The sequence below is a fragment of the Terrapene carolina genome, unplaced genomic scaffold (assembly GCF_002925995.2).
Source record: "Terrapene carolina triunguis isolate 2854851 unplaced genomic scaffold, T_m_triunguis-2.0 Scaffold66, whole genome shotgun sequence".
Lineage (NCBI taxonomy): Eukaryota > Metazoa > Chordata > Testudines > Emydidae > Terrapene > Terrapene triunguis.
Window position 1 is genome coordinate 73564423 of NW_020664417.1, and position 22598 is coordinate 73587020.

A 22598-nucleotide genomic window follows, 5' to 3' on the forward strand; every position below is an offset into this window, starting at 1 on the left:
CAGTGAAAACCCAGATGGACAGATTTGAAAGATGAGCACCCAAAAGACAATCCATTGCCAAATGGAGTGCAGTCTAACTTCAAAACAATCAGCTACAGAGTTTACTGTAGGCAATAGCGATTATTCCAGTGCAGAAGACATTGAGGAGTGAAGCGTAAATGATGCAAATCCTATTAGGAAAGTATTAGCATATTTACCTGAAGATAAGGAATGAAAATGTGAGGAAAGTGATGGAGAATCATCCAGTTTTCCTGGCGGCATAAAGGAGAGTGATGATAAGGAAGAATGTGGCTCACATGAAAAACAAAGTAATGACAACGAAAAATTTGGTTTACATGAAACGGAGAGAAAAATGATAAAGAAGAATTAGCCTCGCATGATGACAGAAACACTAGTGAGAAAAATTGTGCACCACAAATCAATACTTCAAATCCTGCTTTATGGCCAGAGATCCTAAACTCTGCTGATATTCATCATACAATTTTGAATGGGCCAGGAAAAACTGAGGATATGATGTTTCCGGTAATGAACAGAAGTGACACTTCTCAAAGTCACACTGTGAAAGAGTGCTCGAGAATGGTGAGAAACTGAATTGGTGTTGCTAGTTTACTCAAAACCAACTGACAAAGTGTTCTGGTTTTGTTGCAAAATATTTGACAAGAATGCCAAATCGTTGCTTGTGCTTTCTGGGTACAATTACCAGCATAACTTAGCTGATGCTCTGAAGCAACATGAAAAGTCACCTGGCCATTTTACGGCCTACTCCAAATGGATGGAGGTCAAGTCCAGGCTCAAGTTGAATAAATGCATAGATGTAGAAAACCAGCACATTATTAATGTAGAAACACACCATTGGATGAACGAGCTCAAGCGTCTGATCTCAATTACCCTTTCCCTTGCAAATAATAATTTGGCTTTCCGTGACTCATCAGATAAGTTGTTCACTGAACATAATGGTCATTTTCTCCATTTGGCAGAGCCCCTTGGGAAATATGATGATGTCATGCATGAGCACCTACATCGAGTAATTCTTAAAGAAGCTATGGACCATTACTGCAGCAAAACAATTCAAAACAAATTGATTGGACTAATGGCAAGGAAGGTGCTTAATAACATATTGATGTGGCTCAGCAAAGTGAAGTACTATGCTGTAATAATGGACTTCACTCCCAACATTAGTCACAGTGAAAAGATGTCATTTACAGTAAGATTTGTTGATGATGAGGATGTCTGTATCCAAGAAAAGGAACACTTTATCTGTTTCCAGTCTGTGGACAACTCTACTGGAAAAGGCCTAACAGAACTGGTTATGAAGATTTTGAATGAAAATAAAATAATGCTTCAGAACTGCCACAGTTATAACAGCGCAAACATGAAACGAAGAAACAGTGGCGTCCAGGCAAGGATCCTTGTACTGAATCCAAGAGCTTTCTTTGTGCCTCGTGACTGCCATTCCCTCAAACTGGTTGTGTCAGATGCACTGTCATATTCTTTAGATTCAGTATCTCTCCTTGGAGTACTGCAAAAGATATGTGCCCTATTTTCAGCATCAACTACCGGGGTAAGATCCTCACAGACAATGTTTCAAATCTGATCGTGAAGCTGCTAAGTGATACTCTCTGAGAGAGCCGTATTGACAGTGTACAGCCAGTGAGGTACCAAGTGACTGAGGTTTATGATGCCCTGATGGAACTGACGCAGTCGAGTAAAGCCGAGGCCAGAATCCAACACAAGGTGCAAAACCTGGCAAACCAGATCACTCACTTCAAATTTCTGGTCTCAGTTATGGTTTGGCACAATATCCTGTTCCAAGTAAATGTTGTAAGCAAGGCATTACAAACTCAGTCAATGGACATCATAACTGCTACTACTTTGACGAGAAGCTGCCTTGATTTTGTTGTGGCCTACAGAGACAACGGATTTGAAGATGCCATTGCTGCTGCCTAAGAAATGGTGGGAAACTTAGGAGTTGAGCCTGTCTTCAAGGAAATTTGTATTCATCAGAAGAAGAGACAGTTTGGTTATGAGGGCAGAGGTGAAGTGATGGGAAGCTTGGAGGAAAAATTCAAGAGGGATTTTTTTTACTCCCTCATTGACACTGCTTGAGTGTCCATCAAAGAAGGGTTTGGACAAATGAAGCACCACGAAAAGACTTGGGGGAGGTTGCATGACCTTAATAAGCTGCCAGTGGACAGGAAAACACTCTTGAACAATTGCACAGCCCTTCACCGAACGCTGACATATGTGGAATGTTCAGCTGTCAATGATAAAGACCTCTATATCAAATTGGACAACATCCGTCACATTTTGCAACACGGGAAGCACTCTCCACTCCAAGTTTTCCAATTCATTCATGATGCAGAGCTGAAGGACACTTTTCTTAATGTGTGGATAGCTTTGAGGATTCTGCTCACACTCTTGGTCATAGTCGCAAGTGGAGAGAGTTCCACTTAAAACATATCTTCGATCGATGATGGCCGACAAGAGACTGACATTGCTTGCTATTTTATTGCTTGAAAATGCCATTGGCCAGTCTTTGGATCTCTCTGATGCTGTGCTTCAGTTTGTGAGAAGAAAGGCAAGTAAAGTGACCTTTTGAACTAAAGGACTAGGGTTAACATTCTAAGGCTGTCACCTGCTATAACACTATTTAATACTGGCTCACCCAGTGTTGCTGCATGGTTCAATTTCTTAATGTTAGTACATTTCAGTTATTATTAAAATTAAAAAGTTTCTATAAGCTTAGAGAAAATTTTTTTATTTGCTTATATATGGCATGAATAAATACAGATTTACAGATCCTACTGTACAAATCTATCATCTTATAAGATAGGGATAAATTGTGCATTCAAATCATAGAGTCATGAAATGGGCTACAAATACAGTAAGATTTAGTCAAAAGTTTAACAAATGGAGGGGAGGGTGCCAAAGATGTTCCTTGCCTGGGGTGCCATTTGGTCTAGGGCCGGCCTTGGAGACAAATGGTATCAGAAGCTGGGGTTGGGGGTGGGTAGTGGAATTGGAATTGGTTGGACAAGGAGACTGGGCTATGTGTGGTGGGGGGTAGAGACAGGAAGTCTTTGGGAAATAGGGATTTGGATAAAGGCACCCCCCCCCCCCCCCCCCCCCGAGGGGAAGACTGGGACTGTCTAGGCAAGGAAAAAAGAAACTGGGTCTAGGATGAGAAGCCTGAGAAGTAGAGACTAGAACTGGGTAGGTGAGGATAATGGGACTGAGACAAGGAGCCAGGGGTAGGGAAGAAACAGGACTAGGACAGGTTGAAAGACACAAGCTTTGGGGAAATGGGCAGAAAAGTCTCTGCTATTGGAGCACATCCCCCTCCAGACTCTGGAGTATAACCCAAGATTTCTGAGTCTCATCATTCCTCTGCTGTCAGCAAACATCTCTGAAACCCACTGGCAAAGTGTGGGTCTCCAAATACAAAATGACAATTTATTATTGCTCTGTTGCTTTGTTAGCTCAAGGGGTAGAGGTCTGTGTGGTGGATCGAAAGGTTCCAACCCAGCTTAGGTGTCACTATGATGCCATATGTTGGGATTTCTATTTTCTTCAGTTTACTTTTAAAAAAAAAACAAGAAATTACACACACACACACACACACACACACACAAAATGCTAAAATAATATTAAGGTTGTAAAGTCAAGCACTTAAGTTAGGAAATGTCAGAATTAAGGGTCCCTATGCATATTATCATTCAGTCTTTAATTCCATGATCAAATACTATTTTTTCCACAGAACCCTTCATTTAGTGCACAGCATGGACCTTTGGGAATGAATCAGACTTGTATACTGAAAGTGACTGTTAATTGTAGGACCCCTGACTCATTTGTGGCAGATATTGGACGATGTGTGTTGAATGAGGCAGGGGATTTCAGGAAGAGAAAAAATGGTCTCATGGTTAAGACAGGTGAATGCTGCCCTGGAGAAATGCATTCTCTCCCTGCTTCTACCACAGAGTTCCTACATGATGCTGGTCAATTCACTTAAACCAAACTTTTCATGTGCATTCCTCATTTTCTGGGTGCCTGACTTGAGACACAAGACACTGATTTGAGACACAAGAAGTGCTCAGCACTCACAGCTGCAAATGAAGTAAATGGGAGCTGTTCTTGAATATTAAAAGTGCTGTATTATGCCAAGTGCTCTGAAAAATCATATCCAAGGTGTCTCAAGTTGGGCACCCAAAATCTGTCAATATTTTTAGACCAAAATCTCTCTATGCCTCAGCTCCTCATCTGTGAAATGGGGATAATTCCACCATCCTCACCTCACAGTGGTGTTGTGGGAAAAAAATGTTTGCAAAGCATTCAGATACTATAGCAATGAGTGCCACAGAAAAGCCAATAAGGAAATGAAAAATTCTGTCTTCAGAGCAATATTTGAATAGTTTACAGTAGAAGGCATGGGGCCACACACTGAGCAATAAGAAGAAAACAAAATATCAAAGAGCTCCTCATTAAATGAGCCCCATCCATGCTGTGCACTGACTGAGGCTAGGATCCTGTGAAAAAATAGAACGTGTTGATGTAATTAAAGACTGTACCATAATACGCACAAAAGGACAAGTTAAACTTGCACGGGCAACCTTCATTCTGTCATTTTCTAACTTTTGTATGCTTGACTTTGCAACCTTAATAGTGTCCTTTTAATGTAGTTTTATATGTGTGTGTGTGTGTGTGTTATATATCAGGTGACCATTATATATTAGTATTAATCTCTTGGTGATAAATAGATGGATTTCTAAATATGAATATTCAGAATTGACAAGACAATCCTTATAACATTTTTATGGTTTTAGGGCCACATCCCATTTGAGTAGGTTTCAGATTTTAGAGCAGGTCAGCTTGGAGGTCTCTGAAAGTTTTTCTGAGAACAGATTTACGTTTTCAAGCAACCGCCATACCTCTGCTGTCATAAAACAGTATAATTCAGTTGAAGTAAATGGGTCTGTGCCGATTTTTAGCTGACACTAGCCAGTTATTTGTAACTATTCTTCACCATGATATAGCTTATGATAAATTTGTAAAGTATATTAAAGGTTTCTTGCACTGTGACAGATTTTGTTTTGTTTTGTAGGGAGGTTTTTTGTTTTTGTTTGTTTCTCATTGGGTTGAGTTAAACATCATTACAATAAATTACAATAAATTCAAAAGATATTAACTACTTTGGCATTAACTGCAACAACAAATTAACATGAGCTTTTTCAATATTAATTTGGATTTAATGTCTTAGGAATTTCATTGTAATGAAATAAATATTGGCAACTTTCCAGCTATTATATCCTTTTGAAAGAACACACAAATACAAATTTATAACAATTATCCCAGCAAAGGAGATGATCTGTTTTCAATAATTAGTTCCATAAAAACAAACAAAAACCCAGTTACTGGAAGTGAATAGTTAGAGAGAAATCTAGTCAATTTCAAACTGAGTTTAAAGTAGTTTCGGGTTCTAAACCAGCTCCCAATTCCTCCTGTCAGTTTTTGTGCTTTTACAATCATAATTTCCTTTTTGTTTAAAAATGTGTTGCTCTACTTTGTTCCTGTGTGAAAGAGTCTTACAAACAATGGAGAAATGTGCTATCTTAGACCCTGATCCAACGAAGCACTTAAGCATGTTTAATTTTAAGTGTGTGAGTAATCCTATGCCTATAGTTAAGCATGTGCTCAAGTGTGTCACTGGATCAGGGCCTTAGTCCCAGTCTCGTATATAACTCCATGCAGGCAGTGCATACGGAGACCCATTTAAGTTAATGGTGTCAGTGTCCTTCCACATTGATCCAATTGCAGGATCCAAGGCTCGAACCCTGCAGGCAGGGTCCACACAGGCAGATCCCTGTGCCAAAAAAGAGCCCTAGTGACTTCAAAATGTCTGCATTTGTCACTTCCCCTCAACACACTGCAGCCTTGGGAATACTCTACTCAGTATTTCACACAGAAATAGATCATCCATATATATATATATATACACACACCTCAACCCCGATATAACGCGACCCAATATAACACGAATTCTGATATAACGCGGTAAAGCAGTGCTCCGGGGGGGGCAGGACTGCGCACTCCGGAGGATCAAAGCAAGTTCGATATAACGCAATTTCACCTATAACGCGGTAAGATTTTTTGGCTCCCGAGGACAGCGTTATATCGAGGTAGAGGTGTATATATACACACACACACCACACACTTTTAGAAGACATCCTTTTCATTCAGTAGGTTTAATACTAGTTCTCTATTTCATGTATCCATCATCATTACACTGGGGATAGAATAAAGGTACTTTTAACATGTGTATGTTATATTTAGATATACTGGGCTTGATCCTGCTCCTGTGGATTTCAGTAGCAAAAATCCCATAGATTTTCATGAGAGTAGGATCCGGCCCACCAGTCATACATTCAAACATTATAGCGCTAAATGCCAGTGTGATGTAAGGACTAGAGCTTTATTTCATTCATTTATTTCCATTTATTTCCACGATAGTTTAGCAACACTAAATTGCAGATGAGTATTTTATTAATATTACTCTAACTTATGATTTGAGGTGACCGTACACTGTGATGGTAAGCCAATGCTCAAGAACGCAAAGGTTGTCATTACCTACTATTTTTTGTTACCAGTTTAGTTAATCCATTTATTTTCCATGTGGTTGGTTCAAATAAGTAGTGATTATACAAGCATGAGCCTTGTGTTGCTGTGTAAATACCACATAAAAATCTATGGAAAAAATTAAATAGAGTTTGAAACACAGGGACACATTACTGTTATCACACAGATGGAAACCTCACCATCTCTGCTATCCTCAGACTCAGTAGACTGCTAGAACAGGAAGACTGTCAGCAATTTCACTTGATACATGACTTATGAGAAGGATAAGTATCATTTCTTACTTATATATCTTCAAAGATCAACAGAAATGGCTCAAGAAATAATGCTGTTACATGCTGTAGTATTCTGTCCTAAACCATGGATGAAGTGAAGTTGTCAACTCATGTTCTACTTTCTCTAGGATTTCTCTATGTCTAAGGGCAAAATTGGAGGTTTGTGGGGGAAAGAAGGGAGTGATAGGCTTTCAATCTGTGTTATTATAAAAGTGTCATCTTTAGATTCAAATGCACTGGTTCCCATTTTAGCTTTTCAGTTCACCTTTAATGATGGTTTGCCAATCTGTCCCCGAGAAAACAGTTTTAAAAATTCACACCTTGTTGGTGGGAACACCTAAGCTCCCTAGAGCATTCTGTGGCAGGAATTAACTCACAGTTGGGTACCCCATACATGTGTCTATTCCTATGTCAGTGATGTGAACAAAAGGCAGGCATGTTATGTTGACAAGTACACCAGTACATAAAATATTTGTCAACTGGACAAACTGATAGGAAACCAATTATTATTTTTGCTCTTCTATGGCATTAGTAAAATGAATAGATAACAATTAAAAATCACAACAAATTGGAACTTTATCTTTTAATTTAAAGACAACGTGCTTAAAAAAAATAAATTAAAAATGGAGGGCAAGAGTCTCATTTATATTAAGACACTTTTGCCCTGCTCTGGCCACATAAAAGGATCTTAAATTGGCCAAAATTACATTTACATTCACTAGAGCAGTGTAAAGAGTCCTTATTGTAAATGAGAATAAGGCCCAATGTCCTTGTTTTCTGGATGATACGTGGACTTAGTTGTGCTGGATGCAAAACTGTGGGTGCCAAGGATCTGTCCTTTGGCAGAGTAAATTGGTAGATAACACTATAGTAATGTTGGGACAATTTCTAAGTTATAGCAAAATAAAAGGGTGAATGTAACAGTGAAATAGACTGGCACATATTTGAGGTAGATGTACAATGAGTTAAGAAGCTAAAGGAAAATGACTGTATTTCTTTTTTTTTCCCTTTTCTGTGTTTTGTTAAGATTAAACAAATAGGGTTTGGTATATTTTGTTTGTTAAAAGTGTCACTAAACATGTAAAAATAAAATAATAATAGAAGGACAAGAGCAGCAAACCCAGTGGCCATCAGGCAATCCATTTCATTACCAAATGTGTTAGTTCCCCAATCTTACAAAGAAAAGAAAGAAATGGACTATGAGGAAGAAGAAAAATCAAGGGCCCCACAAAGGATAAACCAACCAATGAAGTAATTAGGACTTGTGGCAGGTCCTAAAGTTAGCTAAAAAGGAACCCTGGTCGACTTTCCCAACTGAGGACATTTGAATTGCAAAGTCATGTTCCCAACCCAGTACTGACTTCACTTAAAGACTGAAAGCAGATTGGTCCCATCTCACTGTAACTGCCTGACAAGGACATGAAGCAAATACATAGAGAGTCTAAATTCTAAAGAGCTTTATGTAACACCATCAAGTAGCATACAAGCCACAACTGCTTGAAACCCCAGCACTGATAGGCATGTTAGGGATTGAGAACCAGTGCTCAAGAACAGTCTTAAAAAAAAATGTAAAATCAAGAAAAAAATCTTGTTTTCAGAAAGGAGACTATTAATTACCTTCAGTTTTTAAAAAAAAAATGTACGTTTGACTTGAATACTTGTCTGGCATTATTTTCATCTCTTTATCATCCATCCAGTCCTAATTTGGTTGCAAGTACCTTTAATCAAAAATTGTAAATCATAAGCACGCAAATTCAGGGACACATGTAACAGCAGCAGCATCACTGAGTCAGAGATTAAAAGCCTGTTTTAAAAGATGCTATCTTCCGAATAGCTGCTACAAAAGACCTAAAATATTAGCAATTAGTCCACTAAGACTTTTGCTTGTATAGATTGTTTGGGATAATATTTCACTACTAGTTTTAACAAGAAATAAGATTTTTTTTTGACACATCACATGAAATGGTACTCTTCATAAGTGCTTTTCCAGTCATGTACTCTAATTGGAATCACCGTGTGACTGGCATGTGTGGGTTGTTATGCTCACATAACTAAAGTATAAGAAACAACAACCAGCTGTGTTATAAGGAATAATTTTGAAGAATGGCTGGCCTAGTTCTTTAGCTATGAGTTATTTTCCTCTAAATGCACAATTGAGACTCATGTTATGCCAAATGCTTTTATGTGATGAGTGTTAGTACTGAGCATGGCAAATGAATCAGTAATGACAGGGCACTGGGAAAAAAATGTGTTGCCAATTCCATATCTAGGTTTTATGCATGTCTTACCAGTGTTTCATGTGTTCTGTTTGTTTAGGGTCCAGGAGAAGGCATGTTATATGAAATAGAAAAAGAAAAAGATTTTCTTCAACAGCTATACTTAGAAGCATTTTTAAGTATTAACTAGCTTTAGCCAAAACAAAACAAAAAAAACATTGAGGGAAGCAACTATGATGTTCACATATGCATTAAATGAATAAATTATTCTATAATCAAAGTAATACAAACAAGTTCCTAATGATAGACATTTTTAAATGGTGTTACCCAAATTATTATTACTAGTTATTATTTGTATTGGTAGTAGTGCCTAAAGACCACCAACCAGGATCACACGTAGAATAAATGATGGTCCCTGCCATAAATAGATTATAAGATAAGACAAGATGCATTAGCGCATATGGGAATTGCCCTTGCTAAAGTGGATTTCCTTCAGTTGCTGAGCAATATGCAGTTTTATACCAAACAACCAACCATACTCTGTTAAGTCAAGACGGTATCATTTAATTTTTCTAAAAAAAAATGTGTACAAAACTGGAATAGTCAGAGTTTTTACTTATATCACATTTGAAAGACAGCACCTCCAACAGTGCCCCTTAGTACCTTGCTGTGTCATTGAATTGGATTCAGTACCAACTCAGAGGTAAGTGTGCCAGTTATGGAGTCACCAACACCCATTTCTGGTTTTGATCGGCAGACTCCCATCCAAGGCCTGATGTTGCTTTGTTTATGAAATCTGACAAGATGACAGCCCAAGATGGTGTGGCTTCAGGCCTGCTTCCCATTATTCAAACCCGGCCATGGACAGGGTTTAGGGCCTGCCTAACTCCTCTTGAAAGTCAAAGGGAGCTAGGTGCCATCTGTATCTTTGAAAATCTACCCCACAGGAAGCAATTCTTGTCAGCTGACATCAGTAAGATTAGTGAGTTAAAGTTGAAACGGGTTGAGCCTGGATAGCAGGGAAAATGTTTTGATGGTAAGACAGAGATGTACGAGCTGCTACTTGTGGGGAAAAAACATGATCAGAGTTAATATTGTTACCCCTCCATTGACCATAGCAGAATTTGGGGCTCTGTAGGTTAGTTTCCCTTTGATGGAGAAATTTGTGACAGAGTTGGGGTATTTTCGTAGTGTAATTTGTTTATTTAAAGAACATAACCAGTTGTGTTTCCTTTGAACAGAGGTAGTCACAAACTCTAACAGCCAAGCAGCTTCCTCTTGCAGAAATCTTAGCTGAAGAGTCACTGCTCTATCACCAAGAAGCAATGTATTGGGCCTTTGTCTTTTTTGTATGGCAAATCTTAGCCCTAGTGTAACTCATGTGGCTTCAATAAAGTTACACTAGGGATGAATTTGGTCTGAGGTGCATGCTCATAATATTCAAATTCTTGGATTATAAAAAAAAGGAGACTACCACAAATATTTCAGCTAAACACTCCAAGGGACTCCGTCATGACTGAGACAGCAACAGACACCAGAACTGCCCAGACCTGAGTATGTTAAGAAAGTATGCCAGTCTCTTTGACTTTTCTTTTTTGTTGTTGGTGTTCATAATATTGATATAGAGGTTTCTTTTTTTAAAGAAACCAGCAGCAAAATGCTGACAAAAACAGGAAATTGTATGGAATTTTGTCCTGCATAATTTACTGGAAACTTAACTACAAATCCCAGATATTTTGCCCACCCTAACATATCAAGTGAAGAGCAGATTTTCCATAGTTATTACAAAGAGACGTATTTCAAAATTAGTTTGAAAAAAGTGTTCATAGTAACACAAAGGCAAGGATGCTGCTTTTCTCTGAAATATTATACTAGTATTTTGTAAACAATGTAGTTCTCACATAAGTGATGGGGAGGTGAGAATTAATATATTTATACTCTGTGTGGAACAAGTACCAGTATTATCAATGTGTGCAGTTCAGTAATTGGTGTCTATTGACTTTGTCACTCTGATTCCACAGCAAAACTGGGAATTATATTTTCACATCTTTTATTCACTCACAGACTGAAATTAGTTCTATGGCCTATGGGCTCCCTGAAGATACTTCTGTGACTCACTGAATTGCTTCTGCTGGGCTACTTTACATTAGAAATTAAATAACTGCTGTAAGTCTGACAGAAGTTCAAGTACCTAGTTTCAGTAGTATAGGATAATGACAATGACAAACTTATAAGCAGAACAGGAAAAGCATGGACTAAATAGTGAGAAGTGAGTGGAGTGATCTGAAATAGGAGAATGCCTATCAAATTGAAAAGTAAGATATATAAGACAGTAATTAGGCTTGCATTTTTGTATAGTTCCAAATGCTGGGCACTAACAAAGCAATAGGAGCAGATCTTGAATACAGTGGAAATTAAAATGTTAAGATGGATGCTTGGAGTTACTAGGATGGACCATGGTCAGAACAAATGAATTAGGGAAAGTGTGAAGCTGGTATCAATTACAGAAAATTGAGGGAGTCCAGGCTTAAATGGTTTGGTCATGTGCAAAGAAAATCAGAAGAATATATAGGAAACGTGTTCAACTTAGAAGTAGAGGGTAAGAGAAGGCTTGAAAGACCCAAAACTAGATGGATGGATGCCTTGAAAAAGATTTGATTAGCTGTGGAGTTTCTGAGGAACTGCTTCAGGACAGGCTGGAATGGAGAGGAGAACTTGAAGAGCTGACCGCATGTAGATGAGACTAAGGCTAGAAGAAGAAGAAATAATGAAATAACTGCTAACAGTAGTTGGTTTCGGACCTGATATTATAGGTCACATCTACACTTATATTAAAACCATGTTACTAGAGGTGGCTTGAGAATAAAATGGCTTTAACTCTGTTTGGCCAACCCTTATGGATGGGGGCAAACTGTGCTAATACTGTCTTAAATTCCATGTTGAAGCAAAGGTCACTACTTACACTTAAAAACCGCTTTTATTAACTGTTTTAACACTGTTTGACCCTATCTATATCGACAGGTTACACTATTTTTGCCCTGAAATGAGTTTAAACCATGTTTGAACAAGTAACTTGGTTTTAAAAAACTCTACTTTTTTATAATACACTTTTAATGCAGCATAACAAAGGGATGAGAATGGTAACACTTTAGAAGAGTATTCTAAATAAAACCTCCCTCTAATCCCACTTCAGAACAGTGCTGAAGCACGTTCTTAGAGTTAAGCACATGCTTAAGCACTCTCCTAAATAGGAATGCTTTCCCAAATACGGACTTCTGTTATATGTACACTACTTTCTGCATTACACTTACCCTGTTGGGAAGTGTGTGCTGATGTTCCATTATGCATCCCTAGGGAGGTGTTTATTACTTAAACCTTAAGATTCTGTCAGTAAGGGTACACTATTTTTAATAATTACAATTATTTGTAATCTCTTAATTTATTTTTGAGTTCTGGAGCTCAGAACTCCCTGGCTAATCCAACAGCACCTTAAAACACAAAATAAAAAATAATTAGTTACTATTACTAATGGGCACTCACATAGACCTTCAGAGGTTCAAAGTACTGTACAAACATTAATTAATCTTCACAGCACCTTTGTAAAGTAAGGGATTCATATTTTCAATCTACAGAATTTCACTCTCAGTATATAGCCCTGCACTACTTACTTAGGTAGAACTCTTTGAACTCAGGTAATCAATGCACAACTGAGCCCCTAAATAGCAGTACTGCCAACTCTTGTGAGTTTTTCCAGGAGTGATGGAATTTCAGAGGATTCTGGGGCTCGTCTTGTCATGACATGAGGAAGCTCCAGCCTCCTCACAAAGTGCAACACTTCTGGAAGTCTCTCCCCACCACTCGCCAATTGCACAGGAGGGGGGGAGGTAGCAAATAGTCCAGTAGTCTGGCACAGCTCTGCTTCCTCCTCCTCCACCCCTCCTGTGAGAAACATGGACAGGATGGTGCCATTGCTCCTCCCGCCTTCCTCCTGCAGCACACAGCCTGAGAAGTGGCAGAGGGGAGAGAAGAATCCCTAGAACTGCCCCACAGCCTGGAAAAGGGAGCAGGGGCTGAACTAATGGTGGGGTCTGGTAGGGACAGAACTGATGGGGGTGGGGCTGATGAGGGCTGAGTTGGGACAAGATTAATTGCTGGGCAGGGGATGGGCAGATATGTGGATAAGATCTCCTGCAGCAGGGGCCAAAATCACCTTAGCCAATATATTTGAGAGAGTGAGCAACACTGGGGATGGGCAGAGGAAGCACAAAAATCATGAGAGACCAAAATCCCACAGTAGAATCTTTTTAAAAAAAAAATCTCATGATGCTTGGGCCAATCTCATGATTTTTTATCTCTTCTGAACTGCAATACTGAAATAGTATACACAGTACTAAATATACCATGTTTAAAAGAGGAATGCTCATTTTAATTATCACTTCTTGATGCAAAATAATTCATTCATAGTTCTGTTTCCCTTTCCATTCTACAAATGATATATTTGAAACCTATAAAAATGCAAAAAAATATATAATTTTCACAATGATGCATTCTATGTCTAGAATTCCTAATATATGGTGTAATTTTCTAGATAATTTGTCACACAAGTTCAACATTATTAAAATTATAAGTCAAAGAGGACAGAGCAAATGAACTGACGTCACCAACAAGCCTGAAGCCTTTGGAGCCAGATCACAACCTTATTTGTTTGTCCCCTCTCAAATACTGATTGCATGCCAGTCTGAAACTGTACATTCTCAACTCTTTTGAAGTGAAATACCAGCAAAATATTCCAATTTGAAATAACATGGAAAAGACAGTGCAGCTTTCCTTGAATGGATATGACTATTTTCCAGTATTAATAAAAATCCCATTTCTGCAACACCTAACCCTGAACTACACAGTCTTTTAAGTTCCATACTGCTAGATGACAAACTTGACATATTGAGTTTTATAGATCTAATACAACTTCAAACACAAAAGAAATATTAATTCCGTATAGTAATGCAACAGTGTCATTCTGGATTTAAACCACTTAACACAAGCACAGCTGCTCAGGTCTTGTGCCACTTCCAGAGATCTTCTTCATAATCCAAATGGAATCCAACAGTCATGGAAAGCATTCACAGAAAGTAATATTAATAAGTAATATGTTTATGTCACACTTGGTTTTCAATGCTAGTAAATCCACCAACACCAGCAAAATGAAACAAATATTAAAATGTCAGAGTATATAGCCATGAAAAAGTCCATGCAAGAAAAGATTCATTCTTAAGGATTTCACTTATCTTCTTGGCCATCAAAGGTTAATTAACTACATCTAGTATTGATAGACTTGATAATCATGCTCTTGTTTTATCATAAGAGATTCTATGTTGTAATTAGAAATGAAGAAATACAAAGGCGAGAATATTTACATATGGAAGCTATTTTTTCAACACTTGAAAAGACCGTCTCCTCTGTACTGGCTAATTATTATAACTATGCTGAAGAGATGTGGGGAAACAATCTATTCTTCCAACTCACACTCACACCAAATATCCAGTTTGCTAAAGAAAATGAGCTCCTATGGTTTTTGGCAGAAGTCTGAGCACAATCTATAATATTCAGTCAAAGTTTTTCTGTCTTGATTCACTGAAAAGGTCTATGAATTAGGACACACTGTGTTTCAATTTCATTAGCAGCTAAACTGGAAGATTCTCTAATCTGAGAGACTATAGAAACTAGGAGGACCTTATGTAGGAAAATATGTTCTTGTAAACAAATATACCACATGTTGGCAATACATGACAGAGACCCTTCGGATTCCATTCCTAATTCACTAGCAAAATAACTAATTAATAATAGGCAACGGAGAGTTCTGTGGCACCTTTAAGACTAACAGATGTATTGGAACATAAGCTTTCGTGGGTGAATGCCCACTTCGTCGGATGCATTCACCCACGAAAACTTATGCTCCAATACATCTGTTAGTCTTAAAGGTGCCATAGAACTCTCTTGCTTTTTACAGATCCAGACTAACACAGCTACCCCTCTGATACTAATTAATAATAGACATCTTTTAGATTTGCGTGTACTTTTACCAGGACATTGCAAAATGTATGGACATACTGAGCCAGATCCTCAGGTGCCACAGATCTGCCCAGCATGCAAGTCAGGTTGTATGGACACATGCTTAAAGCTCAACTTGCACTCTCCTGAACCTGCTTCAGTGTGTGTGCAGGGACAAGGCTACTCAAACTTACATTGACTACAGATGTCTTCAAGGGCTGAAACGGCAAAGAAGATCAATATGGTGCTGGGGTATCCCAGCCTCATATCCCTTCAAATAGCCATGCCCCCTTTTCCCTGCTTTGCTAGCAGCAGGAAAGTGATATAAGACCTCTTAAACCAGATTGGTCCACCAGAGGACCATCTTTGCAGTACAGTAAATGTGCTTTATGGCCAAATCCCACTGGTGATGCAATGCACCAGAGAATCAAGCCCATTGTATTCACCACAAAATAGCTTGATGTGAAACTTTGAAACAAGTTTTTGAAATACTTTATTTAAAAAAGGATAAAACAATGCACATATCTGACCTTCAATAACTTATCCACATGCAAACAACAAGACAGTTTTAAACCTTCCCATGCAATTGCTAAATAGTGCTGGAAGACAATGTGCTCATATGTTATCTTAGCAGAATAACATATGAACTAGTATTGTATTCTCAGAGTAGAATCTCAGAGCAATTAAATATCATATCCAAACTGATAACAAAAGAAGTCATTATTAAAATAAGTGGCAAATAATTAACACTACTTTATATCTCTCCTAATGTATTCCCACAACTATTTCCACTGTTTGATAATTTTTTTTAACTATGAGAACAACTTGATAGGTATCTTAGAAATCTTTATGTTATTATTTTAAAACTTACCACTAGCATTAGCCATGCCATACATCTCGCCCACTGATTATTAGTAAGCAATCTGAGGATGAGACAACCCAGTGGAGAGAGCTATTAAATGATTAACACAGTACAGTATTCCAATTTTATTAAAACCCTGCATCAAAACTTTACTTGAAGCTCCATGGAATAAAGAAGGAACAGAAACTAAATTCTTCCTTTTCCTTACCTTAGCCTGCAATAAACACCAGATTCTCTTATCTCAAGAGCATACCATTTTACTATTCTGGGTTTCCTGAAGATTCAGGAGATTCCACTGGAAAACACCATCTTAGATCAAGCAAATGGGCTTTGGATGCAGCTGACATATGATGACAAGGACATAGCATGAAAACTTCCCATTGAGGTGATTGGGTAAACATGTTTTCCTTGGATTTTTTTGTTCTCTTATTTTCTGACTTATCTTTCACTGGTGGCATTTATTGGGGCCCCTTACTTCCTCCTGTCCAGGAGAGCCCAGTGTGGCTGCATGAAAGTTAAAGGGCTGATTGACTGAACCAAAAAGAGGCAGAGCCGGAGAACTGAAAGTTGGTCTCTAAAGCATGGATCGATCGGTTCAGGTCAGACCTTCAGCACAGTCAGGAGCTTGAGTCAAGTGAGAGGTCTGGAAAAAAGCTGTGACTTTGGAAGGGCTAATAATAATCTAACGGGCTCTACCTGAGCTTTTGTAAATCCTAATTATCAACTTCTCTGAATTGTAAATACAAAACTATTTTTGGATACGTTGTAGACTTCTAACTTTTCCCCTCTTCTAATTGAAAGAAATGAGTCTCTGGCCCATAATAACTGTGCTACAGATGTAGTCTGACAGAGATAAATATATCATCCTTTCACATATTGTTGGGAATTTATGATGTGCATTTAATATCAGTGCTCCGGCACCTGCTGTTAGATTTAAGGAATGAGAATTGTTACTATCACCACATGTGCTCCTTTTCAGGGATGAAAGTGCTCAGGCATTGCAGATGGATTGGAAATACACAGTTTCCATATATTTCCCTAATGGCTCGTCTGTGGGGGAAGTCTTTGCTTTTCTGTGTTGTCTTCATTTAGACTTGAAAACTGCATGATTTTCAAATATTTCCAAAAGTTTATGTAACTGAGGCTAAAAAGCTGGCCTCACCTCTCCTTGGAGGGGGCACAGTCAAGGTTACATTCTGAGAATGGAAAATCAAAAAATTTAAATGCTGACCTGAGTAATACATAAAAATTGTCACTTTTTAAAAAGCTACATTATAGTTTTCGTTGATAGAGCTTTGGGGTATTAGTTTAGTTCAGTGTGCTCTCCACATTGTTGATTTTTATGTGGTTTTGATAGAAATGTGGTAGAGCATTTGTGACTTGTGAAAAATTGCTACTCCCTTACCTGAATGTTTTTTGTTATAAGATTATGTGCGCTGCTATTTAATGTATGGGCATCTGGGAGAGGAATTCAGCTGACATTCAGATGGCAAAGGAAGAGAGAGAAAAACACCCCTAACAAGTAAGTTATGCCACTTCATACATCCAAAGGATATAACATTTTTCTCAGGGGAGCTTAAATGACTGGCATTCTTACTGCTGACAAGCTCTCATTCACATTGGTGATATTAGGGCAGTCGGGGCTGGTTCTAGGTGCATTAGCACACTCAGAGAAGATGGGATTTAGCACTCCTTTGCTCCTAGCTCTCTTCCTGCCATTTCAGCTCAGCAGATCACCTGATCTCTGTCCTCCCAGTGCGCCCCTATCTCTAATTCATCATATGCAGTGACACAGAGTCAGTAAAGACAGAAGAAATTCCCTGGTCACTAAAGAGTGCTTTAGAGGTTTAAGTGCCAGTCATTGTTCAGCCTGATTTGGACATATTTCAAAACTGGGCCAAGAGTTTGCAGGTGGTGAATATTTGTCCTTGAAAAATTCTAGGGAGCCAGGTTTTTGTTTAAGAAAGTACTGCAGTTTCTTTAGGTATGGTCATTTGCTTTTAAGGGCAGCGTGGATAATTACCTTTATTCTAGTCAATTTTTCATTGCAAAGTGTGCAATTTGTTCTCTTGGGTACATCTGAATGTAGTGCATTTTCGTTGACCAGCCTTAGATTCTCCATACCATCAGCACAAGGAGAGAGGCATTGAGAAATCAGTTCAATAACTGCAAAGTCCAGTTCTGCCTTTGAGAAGAGAACAAGGCTTATAGACCTGCCACACTTCCTGTGTTTGTGACAGTTAAGTCCTTGGGAATGTTGCAATAAGGACATTGGAAATGAAGCTGCAGTTAATAATCATTGTTGAAGAGTGTCATTTACTGGTGTGTAGGGTGGTTTTGGCAATGTTGGGAGGAGGTTTGAATGATAGAGGAATAACACCTCTATTCATGCAAATATGATTTCATTTACATAATGAATATAAAATGAAGCAGAACATTTTGAAGATATTTATCACTATGGCAGAGCAAAGGTGTCTCTGTTTCCTGTTACCAGAGATCACATGTGTGGGACATGATAGATTAGCAATTACAGCACTTTATATCAATATCTTGTATTGTTTCAGATGTTTCTCTGCATAGAAGAAATGAAATCAGCATAAGAAATAGAAATCCAGTCACATACATCATGTGGATGAATGCTGTAAAGATAAGCAAATCATTCTGAAAAAAATTGATTAATTCTGTCTTAAAGGCTTTGTCAAAACCAGGAAATCTACATTTGTCTCATATGTAATTACTGGACATAAAACACATGTTTTGCTCCTGGAGGACTTGGATAGACTGGGATACAGTAATGTTTGTAATATTGTACTTGAACACTTACTTTCTATAAGGGTTTGTGAGTTGTGGAGTTAATCTTTAGTTTGCATATATCCATAATAATCTTTCTTATAGACAGTCTGGAGGACCAGGGAACAGACTACAGAACAACAAAAGCTCCCCAAGCCAAAGTAAATCACATGAATTATGAGAATAAAACAGCTTTTCTTTGCAAAAGTAAGAAACTCATGTGCTTGTTTTTGCTTTATTGGATTAAAACAGTACCCTAATATTAAGAACCTTCATTTGACATCTGGCTAACTACAATTAAATAGAATCACAGTTCTTATAAAATTAGATCCAGCTTTTGCTATGATTACAATGGTTATTATAAAAATGTCTCTGGTCTCGTATCTTCCAATCAGCAGACACTGCACCTCTATTCTTACTTTTGTTCCTTCAAAGATTTTAGAAAAATAGCAAATTAGCTCACCGAGCAATGTATTTCCAGCAGTAATGAGTCAAAGCTACAATTCTCACTATTTATAGGTACCTAGGCTTCCCACTACATGGTATATACCATGAATATGTTTGTTATCCAGTCATCTATCATTCAAACAATGTGTTCTTCTAATCACAAAGAAGTCTTCCTTTGATTGAAATGAGGTTGGTCATACAAACAAGAGAGACAACATCTTCTTAAAATGAGGATCTTAATTTATTTACTTACCTATTGCGATGCTCATCACTTTGATTCATCAGGAGTATGTATTGCAATCTTTGAGGTAAGCCATAGCATCTGTGGCCAGAGAAGTAACCCTGTTATAATAATAGCAATTATTATTATGCAGAAAAATTTACTCAATGGGGATGGCCTGGTAGAACAGCCTTTTGTCCTGATTAAATGTCCTTCCCAATTCACAGGAGACACCATTACAATTTATGATAGTACAGGGAGCTGTAGGGAGTTTATAAAGTTATTGGACTGGCTCATGGGGGAGCCTGCTTATTTATCAACGTACCCTGCAAAGAACATATTGTATCTATGCTCTATAATCTGCACTGGTCTGCAATATGTTTCTGGGGGCAATTCAAGATGCTGACTCCTTGTGTTACACAGCAGCAGTTCAGATCAATCCAGGGAACTGTTTAATTTGTAATGAAAGAGGTGCCAGGGCTCAAGCAATTAGGTGCTGGGGCTCAAGCAAGTTTGTTACTTGTATAACTGATGCAGCTGGCCCAGAGATACCAAGGCTATGAACTACCAAGCCTAGACGTACCAGGGTTTGGAACTGCCAAGTGTAGAGATGCCGGGGCTCAACCCCAGCAAGCCCTGAAAAAAATTAAGCATTGATCCAGGTGCTTGAGCTGAAAACCCCAGGCTTAAACCAAGAGAGGTGTTTTCAGGGAATGGTCCTTGACTTCCCATGTAGGTTCAATACCGCCTGTATCTATTGACCTACGGGCAATGCTACACAGCCGATATGTATTCTCCAACTTTCCCTTGGGAATGGGGAGGAAGACTGAGGGCATCAGGTGGGAAGGCGAGAGAGAGTAATAGTTTGGGGTTTATTGAGAAGCAATTCATAAGGATAAGGGTAGTACTGAATTTTTGTGTACATTTTTATACATTGTTTTTCTGCCTTGAGCTCTGGACAGTCCCTTTTCTGTATAAATCAAAATAAATAAATACATTAATTTGAATCTACAAAGTCACCTGGAGGCATCTTAATTAAGCAGCTGCTATTGCCATTTAGTATCATTAAACTTATATGGGTTCCCTGGGAGATGTCCCAATTAAGTGGAATTCCCAATTAGGTTGAGTGCACTGTGCAAAAAAAATGTGCCTTTCATCTAGAAATTTCAAAATGCTTTACCAATATTAATTTAACAACTTCACCCCATTGTATTGGAACGTGACTTTTAAAGTATTTGCTGATTTAAGACCGGAAGCAATTCAATATCAAATAGTACCTAAAGTGGGCCAATCACCAGCTGGTGTAAATCAGCATAGTTACACTGAAGAGCTGTTACTTACACTAACAGATGATGTAGCTAAGTGTCTGGGACCCCACATATCTGCTTAAAATGAATCATCTTAATCTGATGTATGCTAGTAAAGCCATTGTTACTTATGAATACTTTGGGGGCATGTAGCGGGATGGTTACCTCACTCCTGCCCTGAAGGGCTTAAAACAGCCCTTGGAGAGGGCTGTGGCAGGGAAGGCTGGGCTGATTGGGGAAACAGCCTCAGCTGTGGCCACGCCCCAGACAGACCCAGCTGGCCCTATAAAGGCCAGGGAAGCCAGGAGCAGAGACAGTTTTCTCTCTAGCTGTAGAGGGAAACGGACCTGGCTGCAGGGACCTGAGCAGAGTACCTGAGTGGAGCAGGGCTGGGGAAAGGCTGAGGAGGCTCCAGCCTGGAAAGCCCCAGGCTGCGGCCTAGCAGAAGGCCAACGAGTACTGGGGGGTGCAGAGGGCAGCCCATGGGTAGGCAGAGGTAGCAGGTCCAAACCCTCCTTGCCAGTGATGAGTGGCTTATACTGCAGTCTGCCCCAGAGAATAGGGGCTAGTTGGTGACTGGCAGTAGCCCACAACTGAGGCAAGGTGGGGATAGAGGGTTGGGGGTTCCCCTGGGTGGGGAGACCCTGAGACTGCGGGGGTATTGCCAGGGGGCAGTGCCCAAAGACAAGGGGCACTGGTTCCTGGGAGAGACACAGGGGCCAGCGGCAGCGGGACACCGGCCTGCAGAGGGCGCTCTGGAGGCTGGATGAGCTAATTCCCAGAGACAACCAGCAGGAAGCGCCACAGGGATGAGTCCCACGCCTTTACAGGGCATTACTTTCTGGAGGGAAGTAATAAAAAGTCTCAATCTAGTCCTACAGCAAGATTTCTAATTTAACTTGGAGTCAATAATATTTGTAGCCCCCTTGCCAGTTTGGGGTTTGGCAGAAGTAGCTCCCAACATCTGAGCTGTGTCCGGACAGAACCCATGTTTGGGAGGTGGAGGAGGTTACCATGCCAGAGCCTAAATGGATGCCTTGGCGACCATATTTTTGAGGAAATCTTTCAAGCCTTTACTGAGATATCTGCAAACTATATTGTTGGAACAGCAGAAGGCAGAGTCCAATGAGGAGAGATTCCAGTTTATGGAAGTAGTAAAGGCCACAACTTTACCATTTAAGATAGCAATTAAAGGTAACATAGTCTGGTATAAAGTGGGAGAAGAAACAGCAACTAGCACCATCAGCTGCTTTGAATTTAACTTCCCCACCTATATTCACATTATGTGCATAGACAACGGGGGGCTTAGAGGTGGAGAGTCTTTGCCCCACCTCCCAAAATAGAGATTGCATTAATAAGTAAAGGAAGCAGGGAGTTTGGAACAGAAACTTGTTTATCTCACTTTATTAAAAGTGGGCAAATTTAGTCAAGGTAAAAAACTACTCATTAAAGTGATATTCAACAGCTGTTATTCTATTATTTTTAACTCTAGCCCCACCAAGATAAAATCAGTTCTCTACACTTCTTCATGGGTCCTTATTGTCCGTTGTTGTGCACCTTGTGTGGTCATTTACACCAGTGCAACATGGATGGAAAATGCTACCATTGTGATTCACTAGAGTTTGCACCCACTTTGCAGTGATGTACAAGAAACAGGAAAATGGAGAATCGGGTCCTTAATGTTATATGTCCCTTCAATCAAAAATCCAATCCAAGCCTGTGAAGTAGGCTGTATTCTCAGTTGGGTGTGGCCCTGCATTGGTGCACAAGGGGAGAAGAGAGCATAACAAGGTTTCCTCCTCTTCC